This window comes from Camelus dromedarius, chromosome 14, assembly GCF_036321535.1.
Source record: "Camelus dromedarius isolate mCamDro1 chromosome 14, mCamDro1.pat, whole genome shotgun sequence".
In the NCBI taxonomy this organism is placed as follows: domain Eukaryota; kingdom Metazoa; phylum Chordata; class Mammalia; order Artiodactyla; family Camelidae; genus Camelus; species Camelus dromedarius.
Genome location: NC_087449.1, coordinates 41,378,721 through 41,397,072, shown reverse-complemented (window position 1 = coordinate 41,397,072; position 18,352 = coordinate 41,378,721). Strand labels below are relative to the sequence as shown.

Below are 18,352 nucleotides of genomic sequence, written 5' to 3'. Positions count from 1 at the left end.
TCACTGGGGTTTCCGCAGGACTCAGGCTTGTCTGCAAAGTGCAGGGCTCCGTAGGCAGCATCAGCCCCTTAACCTCACCCTGACTCTCCCTTAGGGACTCATGTTCCGGGACCAGGTGGCAGAGCATGGCAGACAAGTAACAGGGCTGCAGGGTGGCAGCCTACCTGCCTGCCTGAGTCAGAGGGCTGCTCACTTTGGGGAGCCCATGCTAGATGTCCAGCAAAATCCTAGGGCCTCACCTGTATCTCCCTAGCAGCCCTGTGAGGCAGGTGCCATGACTCTCCCATTTTACAAGCAAGAGAGACAAGGCAGAGAGACTAAGCAACCTGCCTCCCAAACCAGTAAATGCTGGAGCTGGGATTTGAACTTGGGAAGATCAGAGTCTCCATCATTAAGGACCACATCGAACTTCCCCTCAAAAGGAGGCTCCAGTGCCCAGTTGTTCTTCCTCAGAGGCCAGGGGGTGATTCCTCTACCTCCGCTGAAGAACTCTGGTCATGGCCTGGGTCTACAGTGGGCCCATGTGGTGCAGCCCCGCTGTGGGCAGACGCCCAGGCCCAGCCCCCCTACAGCGCAGGCAGCTACAATGGTATCATCTCTGAGGGCTGCCTGAGGTCCTGTCCTCCTCTCTGTGAGAGAGAAAACTTCCGCTTGGAGGAAAGAGAATGGGCACTGCTCACGGCACAGCTGGCTAGGAAGCACCTGCTGGGACTCACAGCTGAGCCCACAGCCCGAAACACAGGACAAGCAACTCCAGAGGCCCCAGAAAGAGGCCCCAGAGCACCCAAACCTTAGCTGTATCAGAATCAAAATACAGATTCCCGTATCCCGACCTCCGAGAGTCTGATTCAGAGAGCAAGGGTGGGCTAAGGAATCTGTTTTTTTAACCAGGCACTCTCCCCCAGCCCCTCCCACTCCCTGGGTGATTCTGATGCACTCCACAGCCAGACAAACATCCAAAGACATAGTCCTGATCCAAAGAGCTTCTAACATCACACACCTGACCTGAACCACAGCCTGAACTTCTAACCTGAAACTACAACTCATACATGAAGAGCTAAAAACAAACGACATATACATATTTATAAGCCATGCTGGGGCGCCTTCCCTGGCCAATTCAGTCAGTCTCTCTGGAAGGTGGGGCTTTGCTATTGGAATTTAAAAAATCTCTCCAGGTGATTCTAGTATGCAGCCTGGGCTGAGAATCCAACATCCTTTCATTTCTTCACATCCAGGAGGCCCCTGAAGATGCTGCTCTGTCTTCAACAGCCCCTGTGCTCCTCTGACCCTTTAAGCAAGAGCCATCACTGAGGGGGGTGGGGGTAGGCAAGCAGAGAAGAGGGTAGAGCTCTGGATAGCAAGGGGACATGGTGGGGCTGGCGTGTAGGGAGGCTGTGGTCCCTTCAGAGGAGCTGTTGCCAGGAACAGAATGGGAACTAGGAACTGGGGAGACAGGACTCCATTTGAGGGGAGGCAGCGTGGTTCGCAGTGAAAAAGTGTTGGCCCTTAAGGTCTCTATTCCCAACCAAGGAAGTCTTGAGGGCATCCAGCTTTCACAGAAGCTCAAGGAAAGCAGTCATCACCACTACCACCACCACCACCATCATCATTATCACCCATTTTAAAGAGGAAGGACTCTAGCAAGCTCAGGCCAGAATGCCCAGATGGAGTTCCCAGCCTGTTTCCTACCTGTGTTGAAGGCACCACTTTCGATGACCAAAACTAAAACGCTGTTCTCTTTGAAAACCAGTGTTCATGTCCACTCCTGCGGCAGCTGCCTCCTCTCATGCTCTGCTCTTCCCTCTGGAAGGGAGAGCTCACCTGGCCCATGTCTCTTGAGGCTCCTCCATGAACTAGTTTGAGGCTGCCAGGTCTGTGCCTCGAATCCTGCAGGGGACGGTTGAAAGACATGGTCAGAGAGTTTGCCTGGTCAACTTCTTTAGACCTAGAATAATGTCTGCGTGGTCCCAGGAGGCCCAGGCCCCCAATTCCTCCCAGGTGGCTTGTCTTTGTGCCGGGCCAGATCCCTGTTTTCCCCTGGGGAGACCGTGTGGCGTGGTGGCTCTGGTGCCTACCATGTTCTGTCTTGCACCTGGCACCTAACTTCTCTGAGCCTCTATTTCTTCACCAGTAAGTAGGCAGAATTCTAAGATGGCCCTTAGGTTTCCTGTCCCCCTGGTATATGCATCTTGAATGACCCCCAGGGCTGTGAATATGATGGATTTTACTCTTGCAGTTAGACTATATGATAGGACACACATGACCTTAAAGTAGGGAGATTATTCCATGGGCTTGACCTAACTGAGAAAGTCCTTTAGAAGCAGAGTTTTCTCTGGTTGGTCACAGAAGAGGAAGTAGTTGGGATTAAAACCAGGAGCAACAATTTGACATGCACTTGCTGACTTGAAGATGGAGGGGGCTGGGTGGAAAGGACCTGTGGGCAGCCTCTTGGAGCTGAGAGCAACCCCCTGCTAACCCACAATCTTAGGACCTGAGTTCCAGTAACCAGATGGGCCTGGAAAAGCAGAATTTCCCCTAAAGGCTCCAGATGAGAACTCAACCTCTGGATACCTCGATTTAAGCTCTGAGCAGAGAACCCAGCCACTCTGTGCCAGACTTCTGACCTACAGGGCTGCGAGCTAACAAAGGAGGGTTGTTTTAAGATGTTGTGTTGGAAGTGATTTGTTACACAGCAAGAGAAAACCAAGACAACCTGCAAAAGTGACTCATATTGGGGCCTGGGTGAGAATTAAATACAATAATAGACATAAGAGCACATTGTATTCCTCAAATCACCAAACAAAACAGAGCATTCAGGGCCAAGGGAGGCAACAAGGATTACTGCATCAGTTTTTAATTATCAACTTACCAGGCTGGTGGAAGAATCAAATGAGGAAATATAGAGGAACATGTTTCATGACATAAAAAGCCTAAACTGTTCTAGTTGAATATAGTGTGGTGTGTCACATCCACTCTGCCCCCTTGAGACTACACTCTGGTTTATCTGCTGGAGGCAGTGTGGAGTGATGGCTGAGAACGAGGCTCCCAGGGCCAGGATACCTGGGTTCCATTCTGAGCCTTCTACTCATTACCTCTACTTTGGAACGCTACTTAGCCTTGCTGTGTCTGGTAAGGGTGCCTAAGAATGGCAAGTACCTCCCAGGGTTTCAGTGATTTGGTCCATGTAAAGGGTCTGCACCAATGCCTGGCATGCGGTGCAGCCCACGTAGTACTATCGCTACTACTCCAGTGCACCAGTAATCCAGGTCTGGAGTAACTGCATGCAGGCCTGGGGCATCGTCACCTTCCTTCTCTTGAGTACCATGCTTTTCAATGACACAGCCTTGGAATAGTTACTGTTTTGGCAACTGCATCCCACTGCTAGTTCCTACGAATGTACAGGTAACCAAAGCCCCTCACTGTTCCCTCCCTGCTGCACCTGTTGCTCTCAAGGGCAGCCAGCCCCGTGCCACATCCCAGGGCAGCTTCACACCACCACACAGCCATGTGGTTGGACTTGCCCTCTGGTGCCCATCTGTCATTTCCTGATTCTATTTTCCAAACCATCCAAACTTTTCACACTGTGTATTTCCATTATCCTCAGATCTGACCTCACGCCCTCCAGCAGATCTCAATTATTAATAAAAACAGCTGGTTCTACCCCTCCTAGCATAGAAACACTGATGTCTCAGAACACATTATTCTATAAACACAGTCCCACAATTTCTCACCTCTGAGCCTTTGCTCACATGCTGCTCCACTCTCCTGGTAACCATGTCTACCTGCCAACTCCTACCCATCCTCCTTCAGAAGGCTCAGCCAGCTTCCCCCAAACTGGACCTAAGTCCTGCCTCCCCAGCATACCCAGAGCACATTTTCTGGCCTCTAAGGATAAGTAGCAGTGCGCATCCTGCACAGAGACTCCAGGAGTCTTAAAGCCTTGGTAGACAGCACACATCTGGGGTGGGGCAGTCTGACTTTCCCTGGAGCCAGGTGTGGTGTGTCACACAGTGAGTGCAGAACAATTCTCTTTAGAACTTTACTTGGTTGTTCATTCATTTAACAGATGTGCATTCAGTGCCTATTTTGAGCCAGTCTGGGTAGTGGATCCTGGAGATAAAAGAGCAGAGTTTCAGTCCCTCCTTTCCAAGGGCTCACAGTTGGGGTGGAGGTGGGGCTGGGGGAGGGGCCAGGAATCAAAGGACTGCATTACAGGGTCTCGCATGTTCTAAGCTGCTGCATGGTGAAGATACAGAGAGAGGAGCAGTCAGTTCTGATGGCGTCTGCATGTGTGTGTGTGTGAGAGAGAGAGGGCATTTCAAACAAAGGAAGTGTAAGTAGACAGGAGACTCCAAACTGGCAGAAGCTTCGAGAAATTGCCTGCTGTCCATACGCCTGGAGGTCAGGGGCAGTGACAGCTCATGAGGGAAGAGCTGGGCAGGGAAAGCATTTGATAGATGAGATAGTCTGGACTTGATCTTGTAGTGGAGTGAGGTCACCGAATGGTTCTGATGAGTGAGGTAATGTGGTCAGGCCCAGGGATGCGGCTGGAGGGAAAGATGCCATCTGGGATGGGGGGAGGAGGTCAGCCACTCTCTCCTCTCCCTTAGCATCACCTCAGTGCCACTCTGGCCACGGATGGGAGAGCATGGCGGACACACCTCCACCAGGATCACTGGGACGTGTCACGCAACCTGAGGGTCTACGTGGTGAAATGAGCCCATTTATCTACCTCTGCTCCCCCAAACACCACCCGCTGAAATGAAGAGAAACGTACAAATAAGAATAGGTCCATGGTAGCCCTGGCTGGCCAGCAAGTCTGAGGAAAAGCAGACGAGTGGGGGAGGGACAGAGAATCAAATCAGAGCTAAGCCAGCCTCACTCAACGTGAGCAGGGAGCAGCCCACTGGCCAAACCCCTGGGAAACTGGTGCCAAGGCAGCAGAGCTGGGCAGGGCAAGAGGGATGGAATTCTTGAAATTGAAGGATAATGAGTAAATCCTTCAGGTTGCCAAAGAGACCAAAGTGGGGGTGGGGGTGGGGCAGAGACCACCTGCCCGGGCACCTTACTATCTTAATGCATGACCTACTTCTTCCACGAGACTCTAGCCCTGGCAAATGGCTTAACTGCTGATTACAGAAACTTACTGAAGGATCCATCAGCTCTTCTTTGAGTCTTTTGCCTTGCCTCAAAATTCCTCCCTGCTGTTTCCACCAGTCCCAGACTGTTGTACTGTTTTTCTTATACAACCCTAATCAAGCGCCACACTAACACTGAGGGACTTCCAGTCCTCAGCAAGTCCCGACTTCGCGCCGCTCCTCCAGGCGTGCCAAGGCTGTGTGGAGGGGACGCTCCCCCTTACCCAGGTGAGCAATGAACTCAGCTTCCTCTCTGACAGTCTCAAGACAAATTTTCAGAATCAAATTGGCTTTAGACTTGACATCTGCATCATGAACTGCTAGAGGGCAACAGAGCTGAGACTACAGGGCTCTGAGGGAAAACGGTTAAAACCCTGAGATCCGTTACTCAGCCGAGTCTCAAAGCCAAAAAGAGAAGCACTAAAAATAGCCTGCCACACACTTATCTTTTCTTAAAAAAATTACTCAAGGAATTACTCCAACAAAATAAAAACTGTATCAAAATAAGTAATTCAAGAAAGGTCAACACAGGATACACAGGAAACAGTGATGAACGATAAAAGTAGAATACTGTACAGTCAAATCTAAATAGATGTTGATAATAATGGTCTCATCTTGTTGGAAGTTAGATACCATTTAATTCATGGCATTAATAGGGAAGTATGGGTTCCAATTTTTTATTTAAGGGTAACCATTTCTAGAAGAAAAATAAGATATAGACCTTTTAAGTCACTGTGTTGGGGGGCAGGGCAAAGAAATTCAATTAATTCAGCCAGAGTTAGGGAAGGGAAAACAAAACAAGAAAGGAAAAATTATTTTAAATAAAAGGCATAAAATAAGATGACAAAAGTAAGACCAAACATAAGTACAAGAATGTGAATAGATGAAATTACTCTATTTTAAAATAACAGATTAGGTGGAGGGGGAGTCCACACTAATTGTGACACACTAATTGATGAAGGTTGAAATCAAAGAAATGGCAAAAAGACATCAATAGGCAAACTGGCAACAAAAAGAATGCAGGAAAGTCAATATTAGTATCAGACAAAATGCCAAAATGTTAAAACAATAAAACGGGGCATTTTATATTGCTAACGGATCTATTTCTCCAAGAAGACACCAAAATCATGAACCTTTATCTTCTCCCTGAACAAAAGAACCATAAAGTATCAGAAATAATATATTTTTAGAATCACAGGAGAAGGCAAAACAAAACAAAACAAAACAAAAACCGAGGAAATATCTTGAGATCTTGAGCTCAAGTAATGATGGTACAAGAAACTTCCAAAGACGAATAAAGAGGATTTGAAGATCATGAGTTTAACTTCTTATATACTCAAGAAACAGAGAAGCCACCTTTTCCCCAAGTGTCTCTGTACTAGATGTACTAGACTACAAGAAAATCTCAGATCCTAACACAGACATCACAGTCTGAGTTCTCAACGTAATAGAATGAGAAACTAACAAACAGCAATACACAAACAAATAAAAGTAAACTGTGCACATGACAATTTAAAACAGTTTTTCTAAATTACCTGAGTTGAAGAGGATAGCAAAACTGAAACTGGACAATATACATGTACAGCATTGAGAAGCTTACTTTAAAAAATCTGCAGAATGTAGCCAAAGCTGCATTTAGAGGAAAATACAAACCTTAAATGCTTTTATATTGAAACAAGAAAGTTAGAAACTAAATGAATTAAGCCTCTAACCCAAGAAACTGAAAAAGAATAAAATAAACCATGATAATCTAGAAGGAAAAAAAAATGAATAAACTTGAAAATAAAAATGAATGAATGAGAAAAGTACAGCAACCACAACAAAAGAAACTGGTTCTTAGAGACAAACAAAACGGACAAACCACTGGCTAATCTGATGAGCAGAGAAGAGCAAAATCACAAATAAGCATTAAGGAAGGCAGTGTAAACATGTAAATAAACATTGTTTTAAATTTAAGAGAATCTGATACACAACCCGATGTCAATGAATTAGAAAATTGATGATTTTCTAGAAAATTATAAATTATAAAACTAAAGAAGGGGGAGAAAATCTGACTAGACCAGTAACAACAGAAGAAACAGAAAAGGCTGCTAAAGATAGGATTCCAAATTAGTGAGAAAGAATGGATTATTTAAATAAGAGAGCTGTGACAATTGGCTGGATGTATATTCATTTGACAAGTATTTGCCAAGTACCTACTATTTGTCAGGCATGATTCTGGGCACCGGATATTCAACAGTGAACAAAACAGAAAAGGTCCCTGCCTTTGAAGAGCTGAGGATCTAGCCGGAGGAGATGAATAGAAACAAACAAGCAGGTAAAATAAATGGTATGACAATAAAACAGGATTCAGAGTGAGGGAGAGTGGAGAATTCTTTTTTAAATAGAGCACATGCACCACATTGACAACGAAATTTATTTGCATTAAAGAGATAAACAAAACACGTAAGCAAATCCATGAAAACATGAAAACTATTAGAACATTTGTATAATCTAGTGTTGGAAATTAACTTGCAAAGCCTGAAGTAGATCTCAGTGCTCTTAAAAGATTAATAAAACTGACAACATAAAAACATTAAGCATTACATATAACAAAAGACCCTATTTACAGTTACAGAGTCAATGACAGACTAGATACAAATATTGGCAACATATATAAAACAGGGTCAATATCCATCACATGTAAAAAGCCCCCATAAAACAATAAGAAAAGACACACAGCTAATGAAGTGGAGAGAGGAAATAAAGAGATCATTATTCAAGAAATTAAAATGTCTAATAAAGACAGAAAAAGATTCTTGGGCTCATTAATAATTAAAGGATATATGTTCAAAGTCAGTTTCACCTTTTCCCCATTTGATTGGCAGAGAGGAAAAGGAATGCTACTAGCCAGTGTTGGAGAGAAGGAGTGACCAAAGTTTATGTTGACCCAGCAGTTTCACAAGGGCACATACACAAATACACACACATCATCTTACACAAACATACACACAGATGCACACACACACGATGGCTGCAGCACCGTTTTAAACACTGAACATGGAAACTACCCTCATATACATCAGCAGGGAATTGATGTAATAAGTCAACGATGATAAATCCACCCAATGATATAATAATGGGATGATAACTTTTCTTAATTAAAAACAAATATATATTCCCACCAATAACAGAGATTGACTGTGACTTTATTCATGGGTTGAATATTAGGTTCAACAATTCTCATGGGTGACCGCCCTTACTCCTCACAGCCTGCTGGATGGACGGCACTGTTTCTGGTTCTATTTTTCACTTGAGACTTAGTGAGGCGAGGAGACCCGACTGGTGATGAACTTTGGTCTCTGTCTGACTCCTGAGCCTACGCACTTAGCTGCTACACACACTTCCTCAGTGGGATGGTATGAAAAAAAGGGGGGAAAGCAACCTCACAGACACACACTGTGTCACTGTGAATGCCACAAAGGACCTGCCGGGTGAAGCAGTCAGCTCATCCTAGGGTGGGATTGTGCAGTGAGTGGGGTTCAGAGCATGCATTTTCTTCTTCATACATTTGTATATTGTTCTTTTTTATATATATAATAAGCATCACTTTTAGAATTCAAAAACTGTAATTTTAACATTATATAAAAATATCTTCTTTTTAGAAAACAGCTGAATAGGGAAGGCCTACAAGGGCAAGAGGGACACATCTACAAGGTGGCACCCAACCAGGGCAGGAAGGACCAGGGCCAGCTCCTCTGCAGGCCCCACCCAAAACCACCAGGAGGGAGACCCATCCTGTCGCCTCCCCACCCTCCTTGTGGAACCAAAGTATCACAGCACGGCCTCCACTGGCAGGTGGAGGGCACCCTACATCCGGCCTGGGCACTGGGGGTTGGCATCACTGCAGGGGAAGTTCAGCTAATGAAGGATTAAACAAAAACCCCAGATGCTCGTAGGGGCCACCCTCATTTGGGTCACATCACAGCCACTTTCTAAGGGCCGGCAGGGAAGCCTAGGGGCTTGGAGTTCCAGCAGTGGGCCTGCCGTCCTGATCCCAGACAAAGAGGACAAAGCCAGCTCTGAGGCCATGGCTGCTCTCCTAACACACACAGCCTGTCCCTCCACTGTGAGTGGGACATCTGCAGATGGGACCGGCACGTGGATGAGCTGAGTTTGAGCTGCTTGGGGCAGGGAACCACATGTGGGACGGATCTTTTTAATTTTAATTTTTATTTCTGTTATGGTGGTCTGTAAATCAATAAAAAAAAATCGCACAAAAATCCAAGATACTGGGACACAGAGAGCAGACTCACATGGAATAATCTTGGGGGATCGTGCTGGACTGCTTAGCAACTGGGAGGGGAATGGGGAGAGTTACTGCTGTGCCTTATCTATGGAACACCAGAGAAGCAGCACAGGATAGCTCAGAGTCAGCTCTGATATCAGAAGAACTTGGTTTCAGAAACTGGTTTCATCCATTAATAGCTGTGTGACCTCAGCTAAATTACTTAACCTCTCTGAGCCTCTTTTCTCATGAGTAAAAGGTGAAGAACGTCACGCCTCCCTGGGTTTGTTGGGTGGGCTGGATGAGACAAAGCGTGTGAGAGATCTAGCGTGGACCCAGCATACAAGAGGCAATCAATTAATGCCCATGCCCTTCATCAGTTACAGTGGGAGATCATCCCAGTTGCCCCCAACCCCCTGCTTCTGTCAATCTCTCCTCTTTCTGGCTCCTGTTTTGGGGTTGGCTCTGCAAGGTTTCCTGCCTTCTTCCTTGTGGTCAGGCTTCGGGCTCTCCCTTTACTGTGATGCTCTCCTTTGCTTCAGAGTTTTATATTTCAGTCTGAGAATGCTGCCATATGCACTGGGCAGCCCAGAGGCTGCTTCTGGATCCCTCCTCATTCCTGATCCCCTTCTCCAGACAAGAAGCTGCTCCCTCCCATGGAGCAGCAGGGTGTCCCAAACAGAAAGAAAGGCAGCAGAGCTCAGAGCCTTTGATATGGACAGGACACGCTTTGAGAAGACCTGGAGGTGTTTTCCAGTAAAAGCAGAGTTTTTAAAAATAGAAGATGGGGATGCACTTCCATTTGTACTGAGGATAGAAAAAGAGGAACTTCAAGTGCAGGGTAATGGATTCCGTTTCGTGATAGGTGAGAATACGTGGTCCCACAAACTCCATATGGGGATTAGGCAGGAGAAATACATTCATGGTTTCAGGCACTGCAGTGAAGGGGGATGGAAGCACTGAATGCACGTGGAGGGCACCCAGCCCAGGAGTCTAGGAGAGAAAAGAGTGGCAGGAAGAGGAGGTACAGCTGAAACCCCAGGGGCGCACGTGAGGTTGATGTGCTGAGAGCTGCCGGGGCTCAGACAAGGGTAGAGGAGTCGTTTCCTGCCATACCGGGCCACACCTAGCAGCGGCCCTCTCTCACCGGAAGTCTCCTGCAGCTGGGTACAATAGACAGCCCACTGGACTGGCCCACCCCTGAGGTCCAGCTGCATCCAGCTGAGTGACCTTGGACAAGACACTCCCTGTCACTGGGCGAGACCCCAAGGTGCAAAGGTGAAGAGCTGACCCCTGTTGAAGGGTGTTCTAGATCTAGCAGGGAGGATGGGCCAGAAAGCTGGTGATTGCTGTCCTTCTTCCAAGGATCCCCGAACTCGGGCTATTTCCCCCCAAGAAGGCTCATCACAACTTCCCAGGTTGTAGAGACCGACGGGAGAGGCAAGGAAGGAAACCCACTTTTGTTGAGTGCCTAGCATGTGTTAATGTTGTCCCTCTACTATCTCATTGTCACACTGATGCTACCATCTGACAGCTGAGTAAACAGATGTGGACAGCCTTGCATAGCAGGAGGCGAGCCTTAGGTTTTGGTGTTAGACAAAACCTGGCACCACTGGTTCCTGTTGCTGTGTGGCCTCAGGCAAGTCACTTAACACTTCAAGTCTCAGTCTTCTCATCTCTAAATTGGGAGCAACAGTGCATAGTCTGAGTTAGTGTAAAAATTATGTAATACAGAGTCAACTTCTCAAAAAATGACCTCGTTCTTCCTCTTTTGGTTATTTCTGATCTTTTAGCTTTACTTACATTTACAATGATTTTTGTCTGCTAAAATAAGAAGATTCCAGGTCCCATAACAAGACTGCCACAACTTACTGACAGGGAGGACACAGAGGGAAAAAAAAGAGCAGGTTGAGGCCCTGGGAGATCCAGGGACTGCAGAAGCTCAACCACTGGACCACAACAGGGAGGGGTCATCATCCACATCCTCGGAGGGGACTGAGGACCAGGGTACGTGCTTGAAGGGAAAATCGCTTTCTGTACCCACATGGCTGCCTCCTTAGCTCAGAGGGGAAGCTTGCTGACCCCAGGCTCTCCAGGGATCCAGCCAAGTTTCTGGTCTAGATCCCATCCTGCCCAGTGCCGCCATCCCCCTGCCCCACACTAGCTCCGACCCTCAGGCAGACACAAAGGCTGTGCCAGAGGAAACTGTGCTACAGAGCCCTCCAAGTCTGCTCTGCTGTTCTTCCTTTTTTTGGACTTTGTGGCTGTTTGAGTGGGTACCTTTTTCCATAGAAAGTTTCCATTGCATCAGTTATTTACATTGTCACCACCTATATGTAGGCTGTTTCGAATCGGTGAACCAAATCAGGCCCGGAGGGGCCCTTCACAACATATTGGGGTGAAGAGCGCCAGGGTCAGCCGTCAGAGCCAGACAGCCCCACCATTCTGGGCGGTCTGCCAGGTGGGAGGAACGGTTTCAACTCTGGCAAGACCACCTTTCCTCTGCTCAGTCCCTAGGGGAAGCCATTTTTAGGGTGGAATTTAAGAGCACAGGCCCCTGGGTTCGAATCCCTGCCTCCTCCACTTCCTAGCTCCGTGACCTGCCTAGGGGCAGGTTACCTAACATCTCTGGGTCTCAGTGAAATAATCTGTAAAGTGGGAATAATAGTAGCATCCACTGGCTGGATTGTGGGGGAGACTCAGTTCATCCACATAAAGTGCTTGGAAAAGTGCCTGGCCTAAAGCCTCAATAAACATCAATGAACACGGAGAGAGTTCTCTTTTTCCATCACCCTTGCTGAGGTGTCAGTGCTCATCCCCTCCCCTGGACCAATACACAGCAGCATCTGAACTGTCATCCTCTCCAAAAGGCTGGATAAACTGACACTCAGCTCTCGCCATGTCTTCCCCTGTCCCAAATTCTTCAGTGGTTCCTCCTAGAGAGTGAAAGTCTACGCTTGGGATCTCCTCCACTAATACACCAGGCTGTCCCTCACATCAGTGCTCCCGTATAAAACCCCTGCTTCTACCAAACTATCATGCTCACAGTTTCCTTGCTTCTGTGCAGTTCTCTCTGTCTAGAATGCTCTTCTCCACTTCACTGTGGCCAAATCCAACCACATCTGCCCACGTGAACCCAGCTCATATGCCACCTCCTCCATGAAGCCCCCATGCCCTACCCTCTGGCCAGAAATGATCTCTTATTTACAGCACTTGGTCTCTTTATTGTGGCCTTTCTCTGTTCTCCCCTGTTTATGTGGAATATGATATTTATACAAATGCTTGTCAGCATCACAGACAAACCACACGATCTTTGAGGACAGGACTAGGATGTGTATGATTCATCTCTGTATCACTCACAGAGCTTTGAGCATAATTCATGACAATGAATGAGGGGATAAACCCTGAGCTCTCTCAGGTGACCATCCCTGGGTAGCGGGGAAATATCAGTAGGTGTGTTGGTGAGGATGAATCAACAGCCTGACAGTATCCGCATGTTCTTCTCGGTTTTTCTTGAGGGAACCAGCAGTCAGGACCTCAAGGATCTCACAGCCCCAGCCCAGCCCTGGCTCCACTGCTGAGTCCCGCTGGGTAGGCAGCTCACCACCCAGGGTTGGACTCTGAACCTCAGCAGGGAAGCCTTGCAAGACATCTGAGGTATCCTGAGAAGTCCAGGAGCTGTGGCTGACCTCTCCCCCTCCCTCACCCCCCACCCTCCACGTGTCACCAGGTTCCCAGTGAATTGGCTCCGTAAGAGTCTCTCCAACTCCTGGGTTCCTCTCCACCCACTGACACTGGGTCCAGTGTCCATACTGCACAGAGTGGTGTTTCTGCATCACAGAATAAGCGAGTATCACAGTGTGCCATAACCACTTCCGACTCTTGCTGACCACCTTTAGAAATCCAGATTCCTTAAGGGGGTACCAGAGCCTCTTCCCCACACGTCCACCCATCACCTGACACTCTCCCTCACTCCTTGCACTTCAGTTACATAATACCTGGACATGCTGCCTTTTCCCCAGGTTCCAAACCCTTGTTCAGGAAGGTCTCCTCCCCTCTCTGCCAGGCAAACTCCCACCCATCCTTTGAAAGCTCAGCCCTGGCAATGCCTCCTTCTCCCCTGGCCCATCCACCATCCACGGACCAGGTTGGAACTCCCTTCTCTCAAGCTCCTGACCCTCCACCCAGAGCTTTGCTGCAACACCGACCTCATGACACTGTGATAGCTGTTATCTTCCTCTGTGTCCATCTTCCCTGCAGACAGTGAGTGCCTTTAGGGCAAGAACAGCGTGTACCGTCTGTGTACCCCCTGTGCTTGTTAGCACAGCGACTGGCATGCGGAATGGATGAGTGGTGAATAACAGCGAGTAAACACACTGCTGCTGGCCTGCCTTCCAAGATGTTGCCCCCACGTTCAGGACCTCACTTTCCAGGACCAGCAACAGGTGAATCTGCCAAACCGGGAGGTCCACGGTCCACCTAGACGAAAGGGTTTTCCCAGGATACCCAACATCTCTCTCTGTGTTGCGGCCCCAGACCCCACCCGAACAGCCCGAGGCTCGCCTTCCTGGCAGCTGCGCCACCTGGAAACCTGGAGATCATCTGAGGCTTCAGGGCAGTTCCAGGAGTAGGGGAATCTCAAGGGCGCTCCACCTCTGGCCACGCAGAACCAAGACTTTCCATGCTGCTGCCTCCCTCCTGCCCACCCTGATCACCCTTGTCCAGACTGTACCCGCCTTCCTACCCTCTCACCCCTCACCGGGGCCACCTTCCTGCTTCCCCACCTGGCTGTCCCTACCTACCGTTCTGTAAATAGCTACACTCCCAGAACTACAGGGCAGGACGTGGGATGGCACGGGAGGTGGGCAGGACTTGGGGTCTGACCCCAGCTCTACCATTAACCTGCCATGTGACCGAAGGCAAATCGGGTTGCCTTCTAGGCCTCAGTTTCCCCTTCTGTCAAACCAAAGACTGGAACAAGCCCATCTCTAGGGACCCCTTCTGTTTTAACTCCCTGTCCAGGAGTTGATTTATTTACCAGCCAGAACAATTCTTCCCAAGTAAAGAAAAGCAAACAGAGAGCACCACGTGTCTATCTCTGCTCCTCCTGAAAGCCAGGGTGGGTCTCTAACTCTGGAAATTGTTAGATGCCCTTCTGATCCTTGAAGGAATGCCCTCATTTTGGTGGCAATTTCCGTGTCCTTATAAACCAGGAATTTAAAACACCCCTGCGAAGACTGGTTCTTATTTTGAATTTAACAACTGGGTGAGATAGGTCTTTCTCACTCTTGTTTTACAGATAAAGTGAGGCTTAGGGAGGGGAGCAGCTTGTTAAGGTCCCCCACCTAGTGTGTGGGAGGCTGGAGCTGGCCCCCAGGATATCACAACATGGCTACTTAGGAGCTGGCCTCACCCGACAGGCAGGACACTGAGTAAAGTAACACACATCTCCCTGTGCTTTTCCACGTGCCTTCCTTATGCAGGTGGAAACACCCGGAGAAGTATGAGGCACAAAACCACACACTGCACTGGTGGGAAGGAGGTGCCTAATTCCTAGAAGCCAGGCTCCTTCCAGGCCCATCATCCTAGAGAACAGACAATGCTGAGAGCTGGAGCTTGACAAGGCAGAGAAGCCTTTATTTCTGAAGATTCCAGCCCCTTCCGCCATAACAGGCCTCCATGCCTTTGAACCCAGTCCAGGACAACAGAAACTCTGCCCGCAAGACAGGGCAATGCCTCATTCCTCCAGGTCTCCCAGGCCGTTCTGGCTGCAGGCCTCATTCTCTGAGACTCCCAATGAGGGCTCACTACATGTGATCTGACTATCAAACAGGGAGGAAAAGAAGGTGAGGGCCTTGAGCCCTGGAAGAGAAGGAATGAGGGCTGCAATTCTGGGCCCTTCCTCCAGCCTGTTACCCATGATTTTGTACCGTTACTTTAAGGATATACTGGTCCCGTCTTCCAAATCACACTGTAAACTCCTTAACAGAGGTCCCACAGTAGGACTACATGCATTTGTGCAGTGCACAACCTACACAACCATTCACAATCTGTGACTTGACCGTCCCCTGCATAGCATTCATTATCATTGTAATTAAAGAGCTAACTGCCTAATTACTTATTCTTTCCTGACAGAACATAAACTCTCAGGGGAGGACCAGGCCCTGTTTGTCCCTGGCATACTATTAACACAGAATAAGCACTCCACAAATATGTGTTGGAGTAATAAAGTCATTCAGCCACTCACTCGTGCATTTAATTGGAAGAGCAGACCTACTGGAGCTGAAGGTGAGAGACCTGTGTTCTGGCCCCAGCTCTACCACCAGCTCCCCACGTGCCCTGGAGCAAGGCATTTCCACTCTCAAGGCCTCAGTTTCCTCATCTATTAAGGGAGTGTGGGGTTAGACTTCCCTACCACATTTGCGGTATGCTGAGGGTGAGGACCTCCTTAAATTTTGTACCCTGGGCACCTCATTCGCCTCACCCACATTTTCTCTAGGTTTCCCCAGGTTTGGGCATATGGGAAGTACCTAAAGGGGAAAAGCGCTTCAGGCAGGGTGGTGACATGCACCACAGTGGGGAGAGGAGCAATCACTGGTTTACCTCCAGCCTGTGCCTGAGGAAGGAGGAAAGTGACCTACCCAGGGCTGGAGTTACCCGGTGCCGCAGCCAGGACTGAGTCCCGCGCACCCTGTGTTCAAGTCCAGGCCCTTTTAGCACACAGCACGGAACATGGTTCCTACAAGTCAGGGGCACACTGGTTTCAACTGTCAGATGTCACCCATTCTTCCCCTAGGTTCTGGCGATGCCCTGGAATGTGGCTGGGGGGGGTGGATGGATGTGGGAAGAGGGGTGGCAGCAGGCTGGTGGCTACAACACAGACAGTGCAAGGTCCCCGAGTGTCAGAGAAAGGAGAGGTTACTTACAGGGGACAGGACAGGGGGCGCTGAGGAACCAGAGGGCTTATGAAGGGAGATGGGGTGGCATTCCAGACTGAGGAGATGGGCGTCTGCACGGGGTACCTGCAGGAGACCCTGCTCTGGGGACTAAAGAGCTGGTTGCTTACTAAGGGGATAGTCACTTTCCCACTGAGCATGCTGGCCAGAGGGGACCCGTGTCCAGAGTGAGGCAACAAGCAATGAATGATCAGACCTTAGGAAAACAAAAGAACATGTCTGCAACTTTCCTCTCTGAGGACCTCTCCCCAGGGAGTCTCAGCCTCCCCGGTATACTGCCTGCTGCTGCCGTAACATGTGACCATCAAACTCAGTGGCTTAAAACACACAAATGTATGATCTCATGGTTCTGAAGGTCAGAAGTCTGAGATGGGTCACTGGGCTATAGTCAAGGTGCTGGCAGGGCTGTTTCTCCTGGAGGCTGCAGGGAGAACTCATTTCCTCACCATTTCCAGCTCTGAGAGGCTGCCAGCATTCCTGGGATCACAGCCCCCTACTCCACCTTCAAAGCCAACAGTGGCAGTGGAAACTTCCTCACATCAGACCCTTGACACCGACCCTCCTGCTTCCCCTTGTACATTTAAAGGCCCTTGTGAAGACTAAAAATCATCAAACTGTACACTTTAAATAGATGAATTGTATTGTATATAATTTATATCTTAATAAAGTGATGCTCAATCTTAAAAAAAAAAAAGGGGCCCTCGTGATTGCAGTGGGCTCAAATGGCTAATCCAGGATAATCTCCCTATTTTAAAGTCAGCTGATTAGCAACCATAGTTCCATCTGCAATCTTAATTCTTCTCTGCCATGTCAAGTGATAGATCCACAGGTTCTAGGAATGAGGATGTGAACAGCTTTCGGAGGCCATTATTCTGCCTACTTACCATGCTGTGTGGAACACATCTCCCCTAAATATTGCTCCAGGAGAAAGGCAGCCCAGGCAGAGAGAGGAGACGGGGCTGTGGGGGTGCGTGGGGAGGGAGAGGCGGGCAGACACACACTCACACCCTGCCAGCAGCAGCAGCGGCAGCTTCCTGGCTGCCTACTTAGTGTACATCACCCTTGAAAAACTCGTCATGTTTCCATGCTGGAACGGGCACGTGCAGTTTCCACAGTGACTGCAGGAGCCGGAGCAGAGCCAGAAATAGCCCCACTGGGATGGAAAACATCCCTTCCTCGGTGCCACTTTCTCTCACACTTACTGTCCGCGTCCCTGTGGCACTATGGGCATGGGAGTTTCCAGTGGGTCCCTGCAGGTCCCAACCTTTCCTTCTCTGACCTCTGGCTACCAGCACTGGGATCCACTGGGCACCTCCTTGGGCTTGAAGCCCATGATGCTATGATCTTGTCCCATCCTCGAGCGTCCGAGATGTGACTGGGCCCTTCTCCGTGGCAGCCAGGCCTACAGAGGGAAGCGACCACAGGCCCACTCGCACAAGCCCAGCTGTTCCCTACCCTGCCTCTGCTCTGGGCGAGCCCTGCCAGCCTGCTCTGCATTCCTGCCCTGGGACTCTCATCTTGGAAGCTTGGTCCAAACCCCACCCCTCACCTCCCAGAGTTTTCTTCTTCAAAGTTCTCACCCTCTACAGGGGCTGAAACATACAGACCTACAAATGCCCAGGCCTCACTGTCCACACCACTCACTCATACGACATGGTGTCCCTGGGAAATCTCTGCCGTGACTGTTAATTTCTCATGTTTTACAACCTATCCTGTCAGAGGAAAACAAGGGCACCATGCCTTCTACATGTGAGGTGCTGCGGTAAGGATTTTGGATGCACTAGTTCATTCATCCTAACATCACCTTAACTGCTGTCATCTCCATCTTACAGAGAAGAAACTGACACTCAGAGAAGGGAAACAACTGGTCAAGGCCACAGCCAGAAAGAGGTAGGGCCCAGACTGGAGCCCGGCGTTCCAGACCCCAAAGCTAGGCTACAGCCACCTGTCACGTTGGGGAGGGGGCGGGCGGGGGAGGCAACAGATGACCC

The 18,352-nt window shown here is 48.9% G+C and overlaps 1 protein-coding gene across 9 annotated transcripts in view; it reads right to left on the bottom strand.

Moving 5' to 3' along the window:
• HIVEP3 (HIVEP zinc finger 3) overlaps positions 1-18,352 on the bottom strand; it is a 449,220-nt gene that overhangs the window by 92,037 nt on the left and 338,831 nt on the right. For 7 of the 9 annotated variants that reach the window (XR_010383875.1, XR_010383876.1, XM_064493681.1 and 4 more), the window contains one exon: positions 1,690-1,887. The exons of the other annotated variants lie outside the window; for them this stretch is intronic. The gene's annotated coding sequence lies outside the window, so the exon portion shown is untranslated. The remainder of the gene's footprint in view (positions 1-1,689; positions 1,888-18,352) is intronic. 9 annotated transcript variants of the gene reach the window in all.